Source organism: Leptonychotes weddellii, chromosome 10, assembly GCF_054177405.1.
Source record: "Leptonychotes weddellii isolate Sample4059 chromosome 10, ASM5417740v2, whole genome shotgun sequence".
NCBI classification, from domain to species: Eukaryota; Metazoa; Chordata; class Mammalia; order Carnivora; family Phocidae; genus Leptonychotes; species Leptonychotes weddellii.
Genome location: NC_138378.1, coordinates 50,866,824 through 50,885,899, shown reverse-complemented (window position 1 = coordinate 50,885,899; position 19,076 = coordinate 50,866,824).

Here is a 19,076-nt window from a genome sequence, read left to right as displayed (position 1 = left end):
CATGGTCCATTTCAGTCCCGAACCATTTTTTTGCCTTCCTACCTTTTTTGATGTGGCCTCTTCTCTATCTTTAGTTGTGGAGTTTGTTCTGCCCGGCTTCAGTCATTTTGGAGGTTATTTTGGGGTTATGTTGTATCCATGGAACAAGGTAAGTTTAGGGTCCTTCTACTCCACTATCTTCCCAGCCTCTCCCCTGCCCCCCACCCCACCCAGTAATCTCAGAGATTGTTTTTAATCTCTAGAAATTCCATTTGGTTCTTTTATATATTTTTCTCTTCTGTCCTTACTATATTAATATTTTCTTTTAAATAACTTAAACAGAATTACAGTAGCTGTTTTAATGTACTTTTCTGTCAATTTCATCATTTCTATGATTTCTGGATCTGTTTCTATTGTCTAATTTTTCTCCTAGTTATGGGTCACATTTTTGTGTTTCCTAGCATGTCTGGTAATTCTTAATTGGATGCTGGAAATTACAGATTTTATTTTGATAAGTATCTGGATTTTTGTTTGTTCTTAAATGTCTGTAGGGCATTTTTCTGATAGGTTATTTTCAGCTCCTTTTGACGTTTCTTTTAAGCTTTGTTATGATTCATCTGGGGTTGCCTTTGTTTTAGGGATAGGGCAGCCCCATTTAAAAAATTTTTTTTTTATTTTTTAAAGATTTTATTTGTGTATTTGACTTTTTAATTTTTATTATTTTTATTTTTTATTTTAGGGCAGCCCCACTTCTAAGGTGTGGCTCTTTTTGAAGTTTCTATTGAATGCCTTGAACGGTAATGGAGGACTCTTCATTCTGGGTAATGGTGAACTTGCATAATTTCTAGAACTGTCTGAATTCTGGGAACCATTCAGCTCATTACTCTCTGACTTTTGTTCTGCCTCATGGAGTTTCATCCTGTACATGTTATCTTATTCAGGAAAGACTAAAGGAGACATCCATGCAAATTTCTGTGGCCCTTTGTCTCTTTCATTCTGTACTCTCTTCTCTCTTGTACTCTGCCCCACAACCTCCAGTGGCCTGTACTCCTATCTATGTCTCCTAAACTCCATGAGAATTTTCTTCTCTGTTTGGGATACCCTCCCTGCTCCATGATCCAAACAAAAAGTTGGAGGAGATGGTTAGAGTATCATGGGGATAAATATATATATATATACTTTTTGCAAGCATGGAATAATAGAGAATAAGCTGTCCCATATATACAATATTTACTACTGAAACAAAAACAACCCCTGTGCTATCTTAGGATCTAAGTTTATCTAAGCCTAAGCTTAATCTGGTGAATAGGTGAAGTAAACCCATGGAAGAAAGCTATTTAAGCAAATACCTTTTCTTCCCCCAGGAATTCTAGAAGAAAAGGAGGGAAAAAAAGAAACTGATATTTTAAAGTTTTGTTCAGGATCTTCACTAAGTAAGATTAATTTAAAACTATTCCAGTATAGCATGGATGTTAAGAGAAATGACAACATGAGGAGACTGTTAACAGCAGATTGGAGGGTTGACAGGCAGGACTGGTGGGAGCAGTTCCTGTGGTTTCAAGCAGTATTTGGGCCCAGGAACAGCTAAATGTGAAACATGAACCTCTCCAGCTCATCCAGCCTCAGTTTGAGACGCCACTGCCAGCCCTTCAGCCAGCAGTTTTCCCTCCCAGTTTCAGGGAATTACCACCTCCTCCACTGGAGCTATTTGACTTAGATGAGACGTTCTCTTCTGAGAAGGCCCGCCTTGCTCAGATTACCAATAAGTGTACTGAAGAAGACCTGAATTCTATGTCAGAAAATGTGGTGACATTCTTGGAGTAACCAATAAACTACCAAAGGACCAACAAGATGCCAAACATATTCTGAAGCACATCTTCTTCTAAGCGATGGAGTTCAAGAAATTGAACCAGGAACATGACATTGATACAAGTGAACCAGCATTCCATAACAATTTCTGAGGACCTTGCCTCTTGAAGCATCTTCTGCCTCCTGATTCTCTTTGTAAACTATTTTTGAATTCTTCAACTCCTTATCAAAATTGTCTATACACTCTTTACCCCCATGAGTTGTAGGTCTGTGCATCTCCTGTAGTGCCCAGAAGATATAATATTTCTAACAAGATCCTTATGTAAGATACATTCCATTTTTAAAATTAAATCTGACTGAATCCCTAAAAAAAAAAAGAGAGAAATGACAATGCAGGCAACGTGATGGAAAGATGACTAGCCTGGGAATAAAGAAACTTGGATTCTAGTTTCAGTTATAAACTGTTACTCTGTGATTTGTGGCTTTAATTCCCTTATCTATAAATGAGGCAATGACCAGTGCTTTGCCCAATCCCAAATTGTTTTCAGGATTGAATAAGCTAGTATACACAGAAGAGCTTATAAAGTATAAAGGGTCAGATAGAAGGATTATCATTATTAGAATGATCAAGATTATATCATTTTGGAGTAATTTAGGGCATCCATAGTGATACTTCCAATTAGGAGAAGCCAGTCAGATTACACATCATGAACATGGCAGGGGTCAGTAGGCTTGACAAGGGGTCTCAGATACAAATGAAGTCTGAGCACAGTGGTGGGTTAGTACCCCAAGGCCAGATTGCAGGAGCCCCTATTTTGTCACGATGGGACCCCTCAGAAGCTAACCCTCAGATATCATTCTTTTGAATGCTATCACCTCTTTGCTGTTTTAAGGTCTCCTTTTGTGGACTCATTATTGTTGCAACCTCTGTCCTTCCCAGTTAATGCTCATGGCCCATCCCAGCTCCCTCCCACAACATCCTGGGCTGGCTGGGCTTCAGGGCCTCTCTCTGTTGTTCCACCCCCATTAAGAAGTGTCATTCCTGGGCTGCCCACCCAACCAGTTGGCATTCTTCTGTACTGTGACAGTCAGAAATTCTAATTAACTGCTGCCTAATTATCAACCTAATTAAGGACACCTGCTATGGAGATCACCCCCCCCCCCATCCAGGTTCCTGCTGTAGCTGTCACAGTTAATTTTTTCCTGGATAATAAAGGGCTGACAATGGCCTTGTTTTCACCATGATGTTTGACTATCTGTAAATTGGCTTCCACTTGGTAATCTGGATAATTGGGAATAGCCTATGCTATAGGGTAGGGCAGGGCGGGGCTTCTCAAACTTTGCTGCTCAGAAGGGGGTCTACCAACCAGCATCACTGGCATCACCTGGAGCTACTCAGAAATTAAAGATCTCAGGTCCTGCCTCAGATATATTGAATCAGATTGTGCATTTTAACCAGAGCTGCAAGTGCTTTGAGTTTGAGAAGTTCTGTTCTAGACCAAGCTATACCCCTCAGAGAGCAGTGGGGAGTTGCCAGAGGCACCAGCAAGCATACAAGGACAGCATCTCCCATGGTGTGAAAAGGAGATCAAATGGATAATGACCACATTGGAGGAATGAAGGGGAAGACAGTTATCACCTACAAGGAGGGGAAGGCATTGGATCACTCCTGAGGCCAGAACCAGAGGATTCTGACTACCTGCAGGGAAAGTTTCCCTTATCAACAGTGGGGCAGTGGCAATTTGAGTGGGGCAGCCCACCTAACCAAGTAAGTTCTAAGACATATTAATATGAATAAACACTGGTTTCTGAATAATTCTAATTCCAAAACAGCAACATTCATCTAACACACTTAAACAAGTTAAAAATGAACAAGAGTGTACGGAATGAAGTGTACAGAACGAAGCAAAAAAAAAAAAAAAGCGCCAAAATCTAATAAGAATACATTAAAATAGATGATACTTATATACTTTATTGTTAAGTGTTTGTCCTCTTGGTATCAGGGAGAACAGACAAGAAGATGCCATCACAGAGGAATGGTGGAAAAAAGTTGAGATAAGGAATTAGAAGACCTGGCTTTGAATTTTGGTTCCACCTTAATACTTAATAGTTTCAAGCCTTTAACTTTGTTGACAATCTTTGATAAAATAGGCTCAAAATATGAGCCTCAAGGGGGTGTTGTGAGAATCAGCCAGGATGGCTGGAAAACACCAACTTTGCCAGGCACCTCTGTCAGTGCACATTATATTATTCATTCCTTCATTCCTCAATACGAGATGATGTTGCTCTTAGCAGGGCCTTGGGTTGGCTGCACTCCTGGGCATGGGGACAAACTCCTCTCTCTTGTAACATCAAACATTCTCTTTTAGAAAGGAGTCATTTTCAGGTCTTTGGGTGGAGTTCTAGTTAATGTGCCCAAGAATAGGAACCCATCCCAGCCCTTGTACTGGCCAGAAAGATCCAAGACAAAAGTGAGGATCATCTCTCCTAGCCAATTTTGAAAAACATGAAACTCCCTCACTCTTCTCGAGGTATTTATATGTTTCTTGCAATTTTGCCTAATATGGAGAACTTGCTTTTTCATAGCCCAAAGGGACCTAGATACACTCCTCTCAATTCTATTTTACAGCTAACCTAATCATGTAAAAGGGATTCAGGGTATCCTGATATATTGCAAATCTCAGCAGAAAATCAGAAGAGAAAAAATAACCAAGTGTATCAGGCAGATAGAAAATTTATATGTATTATTTTTAGTCTTGAGTGAAATGGAAAGAAAAAAAATCAACTGGAAAAGAGGTGAACAAAATCGCTGAGAGAAGTTCTGATTACAAAATAAGACTTAGGTAGCAGATTTTATAAACTTACAGGCTGAGCCAAATGAATATTCATTCGTGCAGCACATAATGCAACAGCAGTGAGAGCAAGGAAGGTACAGGCCACAAATAAATGAGGCATTAATAAAACATTAAAAGCCTCTTATCACTGGATAGTCAGGACAAGAAGTACTGAAGCATAAAGATGTGCAATTTAATAAATAGTATGGCTAAACAAGTGGGTAGAAAAAATACTCATATCCATGTAAATCATGCTGAAGATATCATTAAAAGATTTTATGAAATGCCTTAGTGAAAAATATACTGATCTGCTCACAGATGTTGGTGGGCAATTTTGTATACATTTAGGGTTTTAAGTTAGTTTTCCTCTTCTAAATCATTCACTTTGTTGTTTAAAAAGGGCTGGGGGAGAAATGTTCGGAAAAAAAAAAGGGAGGAGGAAGGGAGGAATGGGGGGGAAGAGAAACTGTAAAAAAGAAAAAATTGGGAATTCCCTTCTATTTGAGATAACAAAAGAAAAGGATCTAGGGATCACAGTGAAGCTCACACAAAAAAAATTAAGGCAGCATTATGGTATTTGTTGCCACGGTTAAAAACAAGAATACAGTGTGTTTTAGAAAGAGCACTGGACAGGGATTAGGAGTTTCTAGAAATGACTGCCATGTACATTGTGTTCACAAGGATTCTGTGGTTCTGTTCAGGCTCAGTGGGAAGTAGTGCAGGACTGATTTCTGCCAGAGATTACTGGTGCATATTAGATAAACCAGTAAGTTAGCTCATATTGCTATGAAGAAACTCTGGGAATCTGCATATTTTTCCTAATTTACTTAAGCCTAAATTTCCTCATCTATAAAAGAAGGAGAATAAACAAAATGATTCTTCCATGAGACTCAGAGGGAACCTGGGGGCATAGCTGAATTGGGACAGGATGGCCACTGTAATAGCTGGGTTCTGTGATGAAGAGAAGTATCCAGAACGAGGGGCAAATCAAGTCTACCTACTTGAAAAGGCTACATTTAGGCTCTAGAAAGGCCAACATAAACACCATGTCTGAGGGACAAGAGCTAGAATTAAAGTTTGAATCTCACAGTCAAAAATTCCAACTCAAGACTAAGTTCAGAGTAATACAATTTGAGGAAAAAATAAAAAGGAGGATTTCTTATTGAGGCAAAATTCTAATGGCATCATAATTTTCTCTCTCCTTTAAATCTCCTCCTAAAAATGGATAGAAAAATGAAGCGAACAAAAGAAAACCCATGGACCACATCTTCAGTAAGACTAAGTGACAAGATATCCCACAAGACCTAAAGTATGTATAAGTAGGATGGACCATCTGCCAACAAGAAGGCCTTCACAGGTCCCACATGAGATATGCAGCTTGTGGAGGGGAAAGAAGAGCACAACAATGGACCCCCAACTTGTGTGGAAACCTCTACAAGTGGGTATGAAAACAACTGGCAAAATGGGAGTAGTCTCCACAGAAATACAACAGAAAATTCTCAAAGTTCCTGGGTGAGCTCATAGTTTATACTCTAAGAGTATAGATGACAGAGGGTAGAACTGATGAATGTGAGGAAAGATCGATAGGACTCTCCCAACCTAAACAACAGAGAGAAAAGTGACTCAGAAGAATGGATAGAGCCCTATAGAATTATTGTGAATAATTGAAGATGTGGCATAGTTACCATTGGAATCCCAAAAAAAGACAAGAAAGAAAGTGGAACTAAAAGAATACTCAAAGAAATAATCAGTGCACATTTGGTGAAAGATGCAAACTTGCAGATTCAAGAAACATAATGAACCTCAAATAAATTAAACCCAAAGAAAATGAAATCAAGACATAGTGTATTAGTGTTCTATAGCTGTCATAACAAATTACCACAAATTAAAAACATAACAAGTTTATTACCTTATAGTTCTGTAAGTCAGAGATCCAATATAAAGTTCATCAGACTAAAATCAGGTTGCCAGCAATGCTACGTTTCTTTCTGGAGGCTCTGGGGGAGAATGTGTTTCTTTGCCTTTTCCAGATTCTAGAGGCTGCCCATATTTCTTGTCTCCATCTTCAAAGCCAGCAGTGTCACATTTCTCTATGCCTTCTTCAGCTGTCACATTGCTCTCTGACTATAGCTGGGAAAATTTGGTTGTACTCACCCAGATAAACCAGAATACTCTTCCCATTTCAGAGACTTTAACCTAATAAATACATCTACAATGTCCCTTTGCCATGTAGGGTAATATATTCACAGGTAATAGGCATTGGAGCCTGGATGTCTTTGGGGCTGTTATTTTGCCTACCACACACATCATAATTAAACTTCTAAAAACCAAAAGCAAAGAAAAAAATCTTGAAAGCAGAGATAAATGAAGCACTTCCAATGGTGGAGCACCAATTAAAATGACAGTGTGTCTCATTTGCCACCATGGAGACCAGAAGAAAGTGGCGCATATTTTTTAAGTGATGAAAGAAAAAAAAATTCAACTGCAAGTTCAATATCACCAGTGAGATATTCCTGAAGAATAAAGGGGAAATAAAGACCTCAGACAAAGGACAACAAAAGGAATTTGTCACTAGCTGATCTACTATCCAAGAACAGAAACTGGCAGAATGTATGAGAAAAAGATTAACTATATGCCATTTAAAAGAAACTCACTTCAAATTCAATGACATTAGGCAGGTTGACAGTAAAAGGATGTAAAAATATATCCCATGGAAACGTCAATTCAAAAATAAGAAATGTAATAAGATCATTAAAAAATATGTATAGTGATATCTCCTACTTCATTCTTGATATTAAATTAAAATGATTAAAATTTATTTATTTGTAATTTAGAATTTTAACTTTTTAGACAGTGGACTTCACTAATATGTGATAAAGTAGACTTGGAGCAAAGAAAATTCCTAGATACAAAGAGAGGCATTGCATAACGATAAAAGAATCAATTCACCAAAAGACATAATTATCCTAAGTGTGTATCAACCAAACCACAGAGCCTTAGAAGAAATGAGACAAAAACTTATTGAGCTAAAAAAAAAGAAAAGAAGAGAAAAGAAATCAACAAATCCACAGTTATAGTTGGGAACTTCAACATCCTCCTTCAGCAACTGATAGAACAGCCAGACTAAAAATTAACAGGGATATAGAAAATCTGAACAGCACAATCAACCAATGAATCTAATGATATATATAATTGCATACTCTACCCAATAACAGCAGAATACACGTTTTCCTCATCAAAACCCCATGAACATGTATAAAGATAGACCATAACCTGGGTCATAAAACAAATTTCAACAAACTTAAAATAAATTGCATCATAAAGAGTATATTTTCTGACCATAATAGAATCAAGCTACAAATTAGAAACAGAAAGACAACAGAAAAAGTTATAAACATGAGGAAATTAAACAATACACTTCTAAATAATCCATAGGTCAAAGAGAAAGTCTCAAAGAAAATTTAAAATAAATACACAGAACTGAATATAAATTAAAATACATATCAAAATATGTGGGATACATTGCAAACAGTTCTCTTTTTTTTAAGCTTTTATTTATTTATTTGACAGAGAGAAAGCACAAGTAAGCAGAGTGGCAGGCAGAGGGAGAGGGAGAAGCAGGCTCCCCACTGAGCAAGGAGCCTGATGTGGGGCTCGATTCCAGGACCCCAGGATCATGACCTGAGCCAAAAGCAGACGCTTAACTGACTGAACCACTCAGGCACCCTGAAAACAGTTCTGAGAGGAAATTTCATAGTACTAAATGGTTACACAAGGAAAGAGCAAAGGTCTCAAATTAGTTATTTGAGTTCTTATGTCAAAAAAACGAAAGACAAAAAAAGAAAGAAAAGAAAAATAACTCCAGAAAAAGTATAAGAAAGGCAAAAATAAAGATCAAAGCAGAAGATGATGAAATTAAAAATAGGAAAACAAGAGAAAAATCAATGAAACAAAAAATGTTTATTTGAAAAAACTCATTAACATTAATAAAGCTCTAGCAAGATCAACAACAATAAAAAGAAGGAAGACACACATCAGAAATTAAATAAGGACCATCACTACAGATCCTACAGCCATTAAACAGCTCATAAGAGGGTGACATGAGGGGAAATATCATAGTAAGGACCTTCAAATATTATCTTCTCCATAAAAGCAATGAGAAAACTGGCAAAAACATTTTAGAATCAACTTTTTTTTGGAACTTTGGCAAGGTTTTGCAGCAATCCAGGATGTATCTGTTTAAGATAAATGTTGGAATCTCAGTAAGAACAGTGAGCTCTTTGGTGTTTTAACTTGATCTACTCTCCTCCACTCTTTTTTTTTTAAGATTTTATCTATTTATTTGAGAGAGAGAGAGATTGCCCAAGCAGAGGGAGGGGGAGAAGCAGGCTCCCCACTGAGCAGGGAGCCTGACGTGGGGCTTGATCCCAGGATCCCAGGATCATGACCCAAGCCAAAGGCAGACGCCTAACTGACTGAGCCACTCAGGTGCCCCTACTCCCCTCCCCTCTTGCCAGCCCCAGAGTAACCCTGGAAAGCAAGAGCCCACAGTCATGGTGAAACTCAGCACCTGCCAGCCATTGAAGAAGGCAGAAGGGTTGGAATTCCTTTAAAGACTTATTCACAGGGAATTGTCATTATTTGATAAGTCTGATGGTTCTCTAGAAGATCCTACTTGCAAGGTTATCTTTATTTGACATGATTTGTAGCTCACCCAGTAAAGAAAAGCCTGTCCTCTATGGGCAGTTGTAGAAAATATTTAGAAGCAATTGTTCAACTTTACAGCTGCCTGAGGAGGTGGGTAGTATTTGGAGAAAACAACAGACTAACCATAAAGCCTAAGAGTAAAAGCTGGTGAATGAGATATCCATAAGCCTTTTTAAAAGCTCCTATATATTCCTGGGAATTGAAAAGGCTACACATAGGCATAAGGCTGTGCACATGCCCAGGGCTGTGCATATACTCAGTGTCTTGTTCTGTTCAGGCTGCTATAACAAAATACCACTGACTAGGTAGCATACAAATGAAAGAAATTTATTGGTCCCATTTCTAGAGGCTGGAAAATCTAAGATCAAGGTGCCAACATGATTACCTTCTGGTGAGGGCCCTCTCCCTGGTTTGTAATTGGCATCTTCTAGCTGTGTCCTTATATAGTGGAAGGGTAAGGGATCTCTCTGGAACCTCTTTTACAAGGTACTAGTTCCATCCATGATGGTTTCACCTTCCTGACTCCTAATGACCCCACATAGTAATACTATCGCATTGGACATTAGAATTTCAACACATGAATTTGGGTTGGGGGTGTATAAACATTCAGACCATACCACCCAGGAAAGACCTGAGAAGGCCATAAACTCTCACCCTCACTGAACTTGAGGTTCTGTGAAAAGGGGAAGGGAAAGACAAGGCAGAGTTGTCAGGTGCCTATCTAAGTGCTGAAAGTATGCCCTAACACACAAAGAGCACCTCAGAGAAGATTGGAAGACTCACCGGTTCTAGGCATTTAATGAAATTTCTGTCTAATTCATCATTAAGCTAACCAAGCAGAGACTTCAGCGACCACACATGGCAGAAAGTAGTCTCTACAGAATTATTTCGGAAAAGTTATTGAAAAGACAAATGACAGTAACAACAAAAACCCTGGGGAGGGAAGAGAATCTGATTTCCAGAATTGCCACATTATGTTCTCTGAAACGTCCAGTTGTCAACAAAAAATTGTAAGACATGCATAGAAATATGAAAGTAAGGCCCATGCCTAGGGGAAAATAAAGCAACCAATAGAAAATGTCCTTGAGGAATCCCAGATGTTGGATTACTAGACAAAGATTAGCTGTTTTAAATATATCCAAAGAACTAAAGGAAACCATGTCTAAAGAACTAAAGCAAAGTATGAGAACAATGCTTAGCCAAATAGAGAATATAAAAAATTGTTCTTTTCACAAAAGCAAACACATACTTTTCAAACATACAACAAATATTCACAGAAATTCACAGAGGAAATCTCATCAAAAATTTCAAAATTTTTGTCCTACAGTCCAGATTCATTAGACATAGTGTGATGACATTGGGAATCGTTGAAAGTACTGAACAAGCAAACAAAATATGAAATTCTAGTAATTGTACAGGGTTATGTTAAAAGGTAATTTAAAAACTCAATCTATAATAATAACAATAAAAAGACCTTCAACTCAAAAACTGTGCTGAGAGAAAAAAAATTAGAGCCTTAAGATTGAAAAATTAATAAATTTCACTCAAAAGATGGAGGGAAAAGCCCAAGAGGATAAGTTTAAAGAAAGTAAACTGAAGTAATCATAAAGGAAAAGCAAAATATTGGTATAACAGACAATAAAATAAATGAGTGGAGCTGAGGAATACAAATCAAAAACAGATTATTTGAGAAGACCAATATATTCAAAAATATTTAAAAGTATAATCAAGAAAAACAGAAAGAAGATAGTAATGAAGAATAAAAGGAATTAAAGGAGGCTTAACTACAGATACAGAAAAAATTTTTAAATTAGAAATTGAATTACTTTACTTCATTAAGTTTAAAAGTTAGATGAAATAGATATATGATTATAGAAATTATCAAAGTTGGCCAAAAGTAAAGTGAAAAATTTGTACAGACCAATAACCATAGGAAAAAAATGAAATAAAATTCAAAATGCTATTCTCCCTGCCAAAGGTTTAAGGTACATTTAGTGGTTTAGGTGTAGTTTCTGAAATCTCTGGGGAACAAATATCTTATACAAACTGTTCCAGAGCACAGAAAATAATGGGCAGCATTGCTCTATGCTCAGATGAGACAAAGAAAGATAATTATCTTTCTTGCTTTCAATCATTAGTTTAAAACTATTAGCTACCAGGGGCCCCCAGGTGGCTCAGTCGGTTAAGCATCTGACTCTTGATTTCGGCTCAGGTTATGATCTCAGGGTCGTGAGACTGAGCCCTGCATTGGGCTCCGTGCTGGGCATGGAGCCTGCTTAAGATTCTCTCTCTCCCTCTCCCCCTGCCCCCACTCATGCTCTCTCCCTGGCATTGCTAATGATTTGTTCTATAAATATATAATTTTTTCTGTTATTGCTAGGGAATTTTGTTTCCCCTTGATTGGGCTGTTTTCTTCCAAGTATCTGATGTTTCTTGATTGTGTGCTCATTCATCATTAAGTTTCCCTGTTCACATGTCAGTAGCTGCTGCTCTTGTTTATGGTACCCTGCCTCCAGTATTTTAGAGGAAGGAGGAAAACTTGCTCCCTGGGGAGTTGGGCAACAAGAAAGTTGGAAAGAAATAATGAAAGAAGTGGGAAGGAGGGGTAAGTGAGTGTGCTGTCAGCCCTCTTGATCCAATCTTTATGTCTATTCTAATTTCAACTACCTTAACTTCATCCCACTACAGACTTATGGTGCTGGCATTTAAATAGCCATCCTGAGATTACTTCCTATAAGGGGTTCAACTTCTCCAAAAATATATTTGCTTAAATTTACATTTTTCTCATTTACCCAAAGGACATTATTAGTTCATTTTAGAGTGTACATTCCCTGGAGATAGGCCCTATCACTAGATTACAAGTTCTTTGTGGGTCTTGTGTTGAGCATTCCAAAATGATTCCTATTTGATGGTAACGATGATGAGGATAATGGGATGCTCTATTCAATGCGTCCTTCTGTTTCTGACAGGGTCACTGAGCTGACAGTATTTTGGAAAGCCTATTGGTGTCTATTTATCAACCTCAACGTGAAGAATACTTTCATTATAAATTCTATAGCTTTATTATTTACTAAAGCATCCAAAGGCTTCCCGATCTTACATATTTTTAGCCTATATCACCTCTTAAACACTAAAACTTGAGTAAATGTCATTAGGTTTTATAGTATCACATCCCAGCAGAGTAGCTGGTGTTATTATTCCTACTGGGAAAAACAAAACAAAACTAAGGAACACACAGCGGTGAAGTAATTAATCATATGCTAAGGCAGGGAAAGAAGCAAAATAAGATGTTTTGTATGTGGAAACCCCTATACTACCCAATAGACTCTGATGCCAGCCCTTGATGAGCACTGAGTGTACTTGTTCCTTATTTTCACAATTATACCTACATTACAATTGTATTGAGAAAACACACTGATGCCGAAATGAGTAGGACTCTCTATGCATTAAAGCTGAATGATGGATGAGGAGTTCCTATAGGATGGTGATGTGAAAGCTGGTCAACACAGTTAACATCTCCCATCACTGCATTTATATACTGGCCCTTGGCAGATGGTTTTTTTTAAAAAATCAGGCACAGACATTACAGGCTTCATAGAGTATAAAAATAAACTATGGGAAACATTGCAACCATCTGTGACACAGATGCACAGTGAGCAGGAGGTGGTGTGGATTTCTGTAGAAAGTAACCATCGGTCATTCTTCAAGCTTGGAACTTGTTGCCAAAAGCGGAAACCAGCTCTCAGTGTTAATGGAGTTATTGGCTGAGCGGTAATGAGGCTATTGATTGGACAAAAGCTCTGTGGCCTTTTTCTTCTTTGGAAACTCCCTGAGCCTGAGCATGCACAGCATTACAATGGACATTTCTCTCCACAAATCCTTTCCACAATGTCCTGGCAAATCTTCTTCACAAAGTAGTCCTTAAATATGTAACTCAGTTTCATATACCACCTAGCAACTGGTTTCCATTCTCCAGAATCATCTAGTAAAAAAGCAAGCAAGTAGGCTAAGAAGAAATTAAAGGCATAAAACAATCATACCTATTGTGCATTGTCTTCATTCACAGCTCCTTCTGAAAGGGCCATGTACCCACTTCTTAGACTCACTCACTATACACCTCTCTGCTCTTTACTTACGGCATTAAAGGAGTATATCCCCCAGACCTCTCCAGGTGACTGCATTCACATGCAGGTTCCCACCTACATTTTTAAAGCCACCTTCCATTAATACTGGGAAGGCAAAATCAACAAGTTGCTGTGGTTTCCGTGCACAGGAGACAATTATCTTAGGTGATACAGGTTGAAGGTTGTCAATAAAGTGTGTACATGATAACAGGGGAAGCAACAACCAGCCATTGTATGGAGCACACAGCTTTTAAAGAAGGAAAATCCCAGTGAGCACATGAAAGTAAAGCATACATTTCACATCTGTTTGCCAAGACTGGAAGCTGCAGGCTTATTGAAATGAACCTAAATTACACAAAACTACAACTATATGGATATGTGTATATGTGTATAGATAGACACATGCACATACAGACAAACACACACACACAGAAAGCTTTTACTGCATATCTTATTTTTACTGGTTGCTGGGCTCTTGTTAGGCAGGAAAGCCTTTCTATAGAATAATTAGTTTATCTGCAAGTTTGAGCAGCTATTGAATAGGAAAACTGCTCACAAATGCCACATGCCTAACCATTGTTCGGTTTCAGTTAGCTGGGTTTTAGAGATGTCAGTGAGTGTGCAATTGTTGACAGACATGGGGAAAGATTTCTTCTTTTGAAACTCACACTAAAGCCTTGAGGAGTGTCTCTTCAGGCAGACGCAGGTTGAGCCCTCTGCGGTGGACTGTCGATTTCTCCACTGCAGGTGAAGACCACCCTCCACAAACAGAGCAGCTACTCTGGGCCCACAGTCGGTCCCCATTCCTTTCAGAACAAGACATACAGTTAGCTTGATTTGCTCCAACTATCACTGGGGCAAGTGTGAGTAAAATCACAGGGGAATCATATGAAGACCAAAGCAAGGGGTTCCAGATTTAAAAAGAACCACTACCACCGCATGCCCCCCACAACAACAACAACGGCAAGCTTTAGCAGCTTTTACTAAGAATTACCTCCTGAGAAGGGAAGCCTTCCACTGTTTGTTTCTAGAGCTTACCATTTAATGAAATAGACAAGATTTTTATTTCCAAGGCTTAGAGATTTTCAGCGATCCCTCTGTTGACTTGGTTTGATCTCCTATTCTCTACCTGCTCTTTAGCAGAGAAAAATATGTCCATGTACATCCTGGGCCTAATTTCTGTACAGTAGTGTTTTGTACTGTCATCACTGTAGCTAGGAAGAATATCTTAGCGAACTTCCCTGCTTACATTAAGGGAACCTAGGTTTAGCGGGGGCGAGAATAGGTAACAGCGCCCCCTGGAGGGAGATGGTGAAACAAAGCTGGTAGAGAAACTGCCCGTGAATGAGGGGTGGCCCTAAAGCCCCCTTAACTTGTGCCCCTCCTGTTCCTTAATGTCCCCAACTGTAAAACAGGTATTCTCACATCAGTCTTCCTGTTCATCTTCTTATACTTGATAGTGTAATAATACCATGCAGATCAGAGGCCCTTGACATTTTCCTTCTAAGGAACCACTTTTGATTTATCCAAAATTTTATGTGTTCCCATATTTGGCTATTTTTCAGATCAGTAAGAGATACCATCGATGGGAATGCCAAAATTGTAAAACATCAGGAAATTAATGAATCATGAGGTTTCGTGCGTATATATTGGGGGAGGAGGAAACAGGTTGTCACTTCTTTCTGCTGTAGCGGATTGGAGGTCCTGGGGTTTCCCCTGACTTCCTGACCTAGACAGCGGTGACCGCGCCTTCCCATGGGGTGGTCCCTGGCCTGGAAGTCCACAGCTTTTGGTCACAATTGTCTAAGATCTACTGACCCACTGGAGACTAGAGAACACACCACGGCTATTTTTCTTATTATCCTACTTACCAGATAATTTCTCAGAGCAATATGCTGATGGTTAATTCTTTAGTGTTATTCTTTCCATTTTACCTCTCCTCTTAGAATATCAATTACATTCCTTTTTATACTGTTTAGCAGTTGCCCTTGAGTTTGTATACACATGAATAAATAACCTATATCTGCCTTCAAACAGCACCATACAGCTGCAGATGCAGTGCCTGGTCTACTGATGAGCCCTTCAAAGGCATTCTTAATTTGTTACATTGTTTTGGATTTCTAGCATTTTCTTTGGATTTTTCTTAGAGTTTCCATCTCTCAGCTTACATTACCCATCTGTTCATTCATGATGTCTACTTCTTTCATTAGAGCCCTCAATGTATTAATCAGTTATTTTAAATTCCTTGTTTGATAATTCCAACATTTGTGTCTTATCTGAGTCTGGTGCTGATGCTCTTCAGATTGTGTTTTTTTCCTTGTCTTTATCATGCCTTGCAATTTTTTGTTAAACTCCAGCCATAATGTATCAGGTAACAGGAACTGAGGTAAAAGGCCTTTAGTGTGAGGATTTATGTTAATATGCCTAGGAGTTGGGCTGTGTTTAATATTTGTTGTAACTGTAGGTGCCAGAGGCTTCAGCTTCCTCCAGGGTCCCTGCTTCTGTGTCCTCTGCTGTTTTGGGGCTTGCCTAAGAACTCCTCCTCAGGGTCTGCACCTTGCTCTTTCTGCTCTTTCAATTGTAACTCAATTATATTTGATTCCTGTTGATGTGGTGGCAAGGTGTAGGGGAGGGGAAGCATTCTATAATTTCAATGATTAAGTCTCAGTCTTTTATTGGGCCTGTGTCTCTGGGCTGTGACCTTCACAAGGGATTCTTGGTATTATTATTATTTTACCCGTAGGGTGAGATAGGAAGGCTTGAGGGGGCTGGAATTGGGTAAAAGCCCTTCTCCGCTGTGGGATAAGGCTCTGCTGAAGTCTCTTCCCCTAGAAAGTAGGCCTTTCTTATGGAGAATGTTTAGGGCATATCTCAAAATGGTTCTTTCTCCTCCACCTGCCAGAGCCAGCAGGAGATATCTCTTGACTCTTTACCATAAGAAACTGGTGGGGTTCCTGGAGGTAAAACCCTTGAAACTCTGGAAAATCCCCTATAACTGTGGCCTCCAGGAGTTTCTCACTCTCAAGCTAGCCCACACTCAGCACCCAGTAATTTGTCAAAATTGCCATCTGAGTGATCCTACCAGTTTATGGCTCCAGTAGCTTCCACCCTAGGTAAGGAGATCTCACCTGTGAATCTCTGTATTCACCCTTCTCTATAGATTTCACAACAGCAGTTTGTCTTGCAACCTCAATTCTCTGATGAGCACAAGAAAAGGTATCGATTTTCAGGGTTTTTTTTTTCTTTCAATTTTTGTTGTTGTTGTTGTAAGGATAGGAGTGATAACTTCCAAGCTCTTTACACACTGGATCTGAAACCAGAAGTCTAGTTGTATAATCCTGCACCAGTTAACGTCTCTGAATCCATTTCTCCCTTTATGACATGGAGATAATAAACATTTTACGCCTATTTCATTATTTACATTAAGATGCTTTATAAATAAGTAAAGCACTATAGTTACATAGGGGCTATTACCAATTTGTCAACATCCCCCACAAATTTGTGGTGTTGTCACCAGGAAATATCTATTAAGCCAGGAATAACATTTCCTAGCTCCCTTGAAATTGCTCTGTTCCTGAAGAATGAAGTAGGAGACATGTGCACAACTGGTCCATAATAATGTCCCCAGTGCTCCTCCATGCTCTTTACCCTTCTCCTAGAAGCAGAGGATAAGACCCTGGAAATGATGCAACCATATGATGGAAAAATCCTTGCCTACAAGGAATAGACTATTGGGTTGTTACGTGCGCAGGAAAATCATTTTATTGTCTTAAGCCACTGAAATCTTGGGTGTTTACTTGTTACAACAGCTAGTGTTATCCTAGCTAATAAAGAAATCGATACCTTGATATTGGGGCTAGTTACTTACATACATGACCTACTAGTTAGGTGCTGAGTGGCACATACACACAAAAAAGATACTGTAGTCTAGAAGGATTGAGACTCAGGTCATGCTGTGGTACAATATTGAGTGAAACTGTCACCTGGGATAAGGATGACAAAGAGAAAACAGAGACTGCTTTGTTACAAAAATTGAGTGTTTAAAGATTCCAGACAATAGGAAATAAGATTGAAAAAGACCTGAAGCAAAGCCCCATTAAGATTTGTCAAATAAACAGGGACTCAGCCTGAGGAAAAGATTAGGGATGTGATATTCTCATCCAAGCCTTGTTTAAGCTGGCTTTAGGATAACTACTATTGTCAGGGAGACTGGCTTGGGGGCAAGGAAGCTAAACTGTAATTCCTGCTCCCTACACATTCCCGGATCCTCCCCATGTGCCTGCCACTTCCAACAGAAACCTTCCCCACTTACCAGGGGGCCTGTGCAGCCCTGTTCCAGCACTTCCCATGCCTCTCGTCTCTTGTGAGGTTGCTGTTCCGGGTTCAGGTCTGGAACCCCACAACCCTCGTGGCAACGCTTGGAAAGTGTACCTTGAACAACTTAAATTTCATCCAATGGGTGGCGAGGCTTGTTTCCTCTCACACAGAGGCCATTTTGATTATGCCCCTCTCCTAATCCAGGTTTCTGCTGTTTCCTGCTTCTGGAGATTCCAGCTGAACAGGCCATGCTGGGGTTTAGAGGAGGGAAGCGGGGCGGGGCGAGGGCGGGGTGGGGGGGGGGAGTAGGGTGAAGGGTTGAGTGTGGGGGCTGGGAAATCAACACCCCTGAGAATCTCTGGGACCCCTCCCTGGCCAGAGGCTCTTCCCCTCCAACAGACCCCTGAGTTGGAGGCTGGGTACCTGCATGTGGTGATCTGCCGAATCTCTGTGTATCATTAGCCACTATGAAAATCAAATTTCATCTTGGCTCTAAACACTTCACTGTGATGGTTTTCAGGGCTAAGACCAATAGAACTAAAATGTATGAGGACAGAAATCCAATGAGAGAAAGCAATTTAAGATACAAGCCTATTAAGTCAACCTCCGATCATTAAACTTTTAAATTTAGGGATTGCCCTCCCTATCTTAAGGCCACTCCTGGGAGGCAGAGTGTCTTGTTTCTTAAATCCAGGCTTAATGTTACTTCCGAGTTCTCACCTAGACATTTCCCAGGGGCTGCCCTCTGGCGGCCCATCTCTTCCTTACCCGGAGGCAAAGGCTGTGCTCCGGGGCAGGTGGTGGCACCTCTCTGGCTGATCCCGCCCCAGCCCCACAGCAGTGGCGGGGTAGGGGTGTGGGGGGCAGTGGAGAAGGCCCCCGCTGACTGGGACTGTTGGGAGAGGGAGGTCCTGGGTGCTGCCAGTAAGGACACCAGGAAGGACGCAGCCAGGTTGCTCCAGGTTCCTTCCATAAAGCTTCCCCTGAGGAGCAGAGTGTGGTAAAAAAAACTGCTTCAGGAGACAGAGGCATGGACACCTGCTCAGGCCCCGAAGGGAGGCAGTGGGTTCTGGAGGTGGAAGGAAGTCAGACGACCTTGGTGGGAGGTAACGGGCTGCATGATTCCAGGGGGCCGCCATGCAGGGTCAGGAGCCCTGGTGGGTAGGGATGGTTGTGGGAACGCAGGTTTTGGACACATTGCGGAATGCCCAGATGTTGTGGTGGCAGTCTCTCCCCGTTTGGCAAAATGTTAGGAAAATGAACCAAATGCTAGAGAAAAATAACCTAAATCTAAATGCCAGAAGTA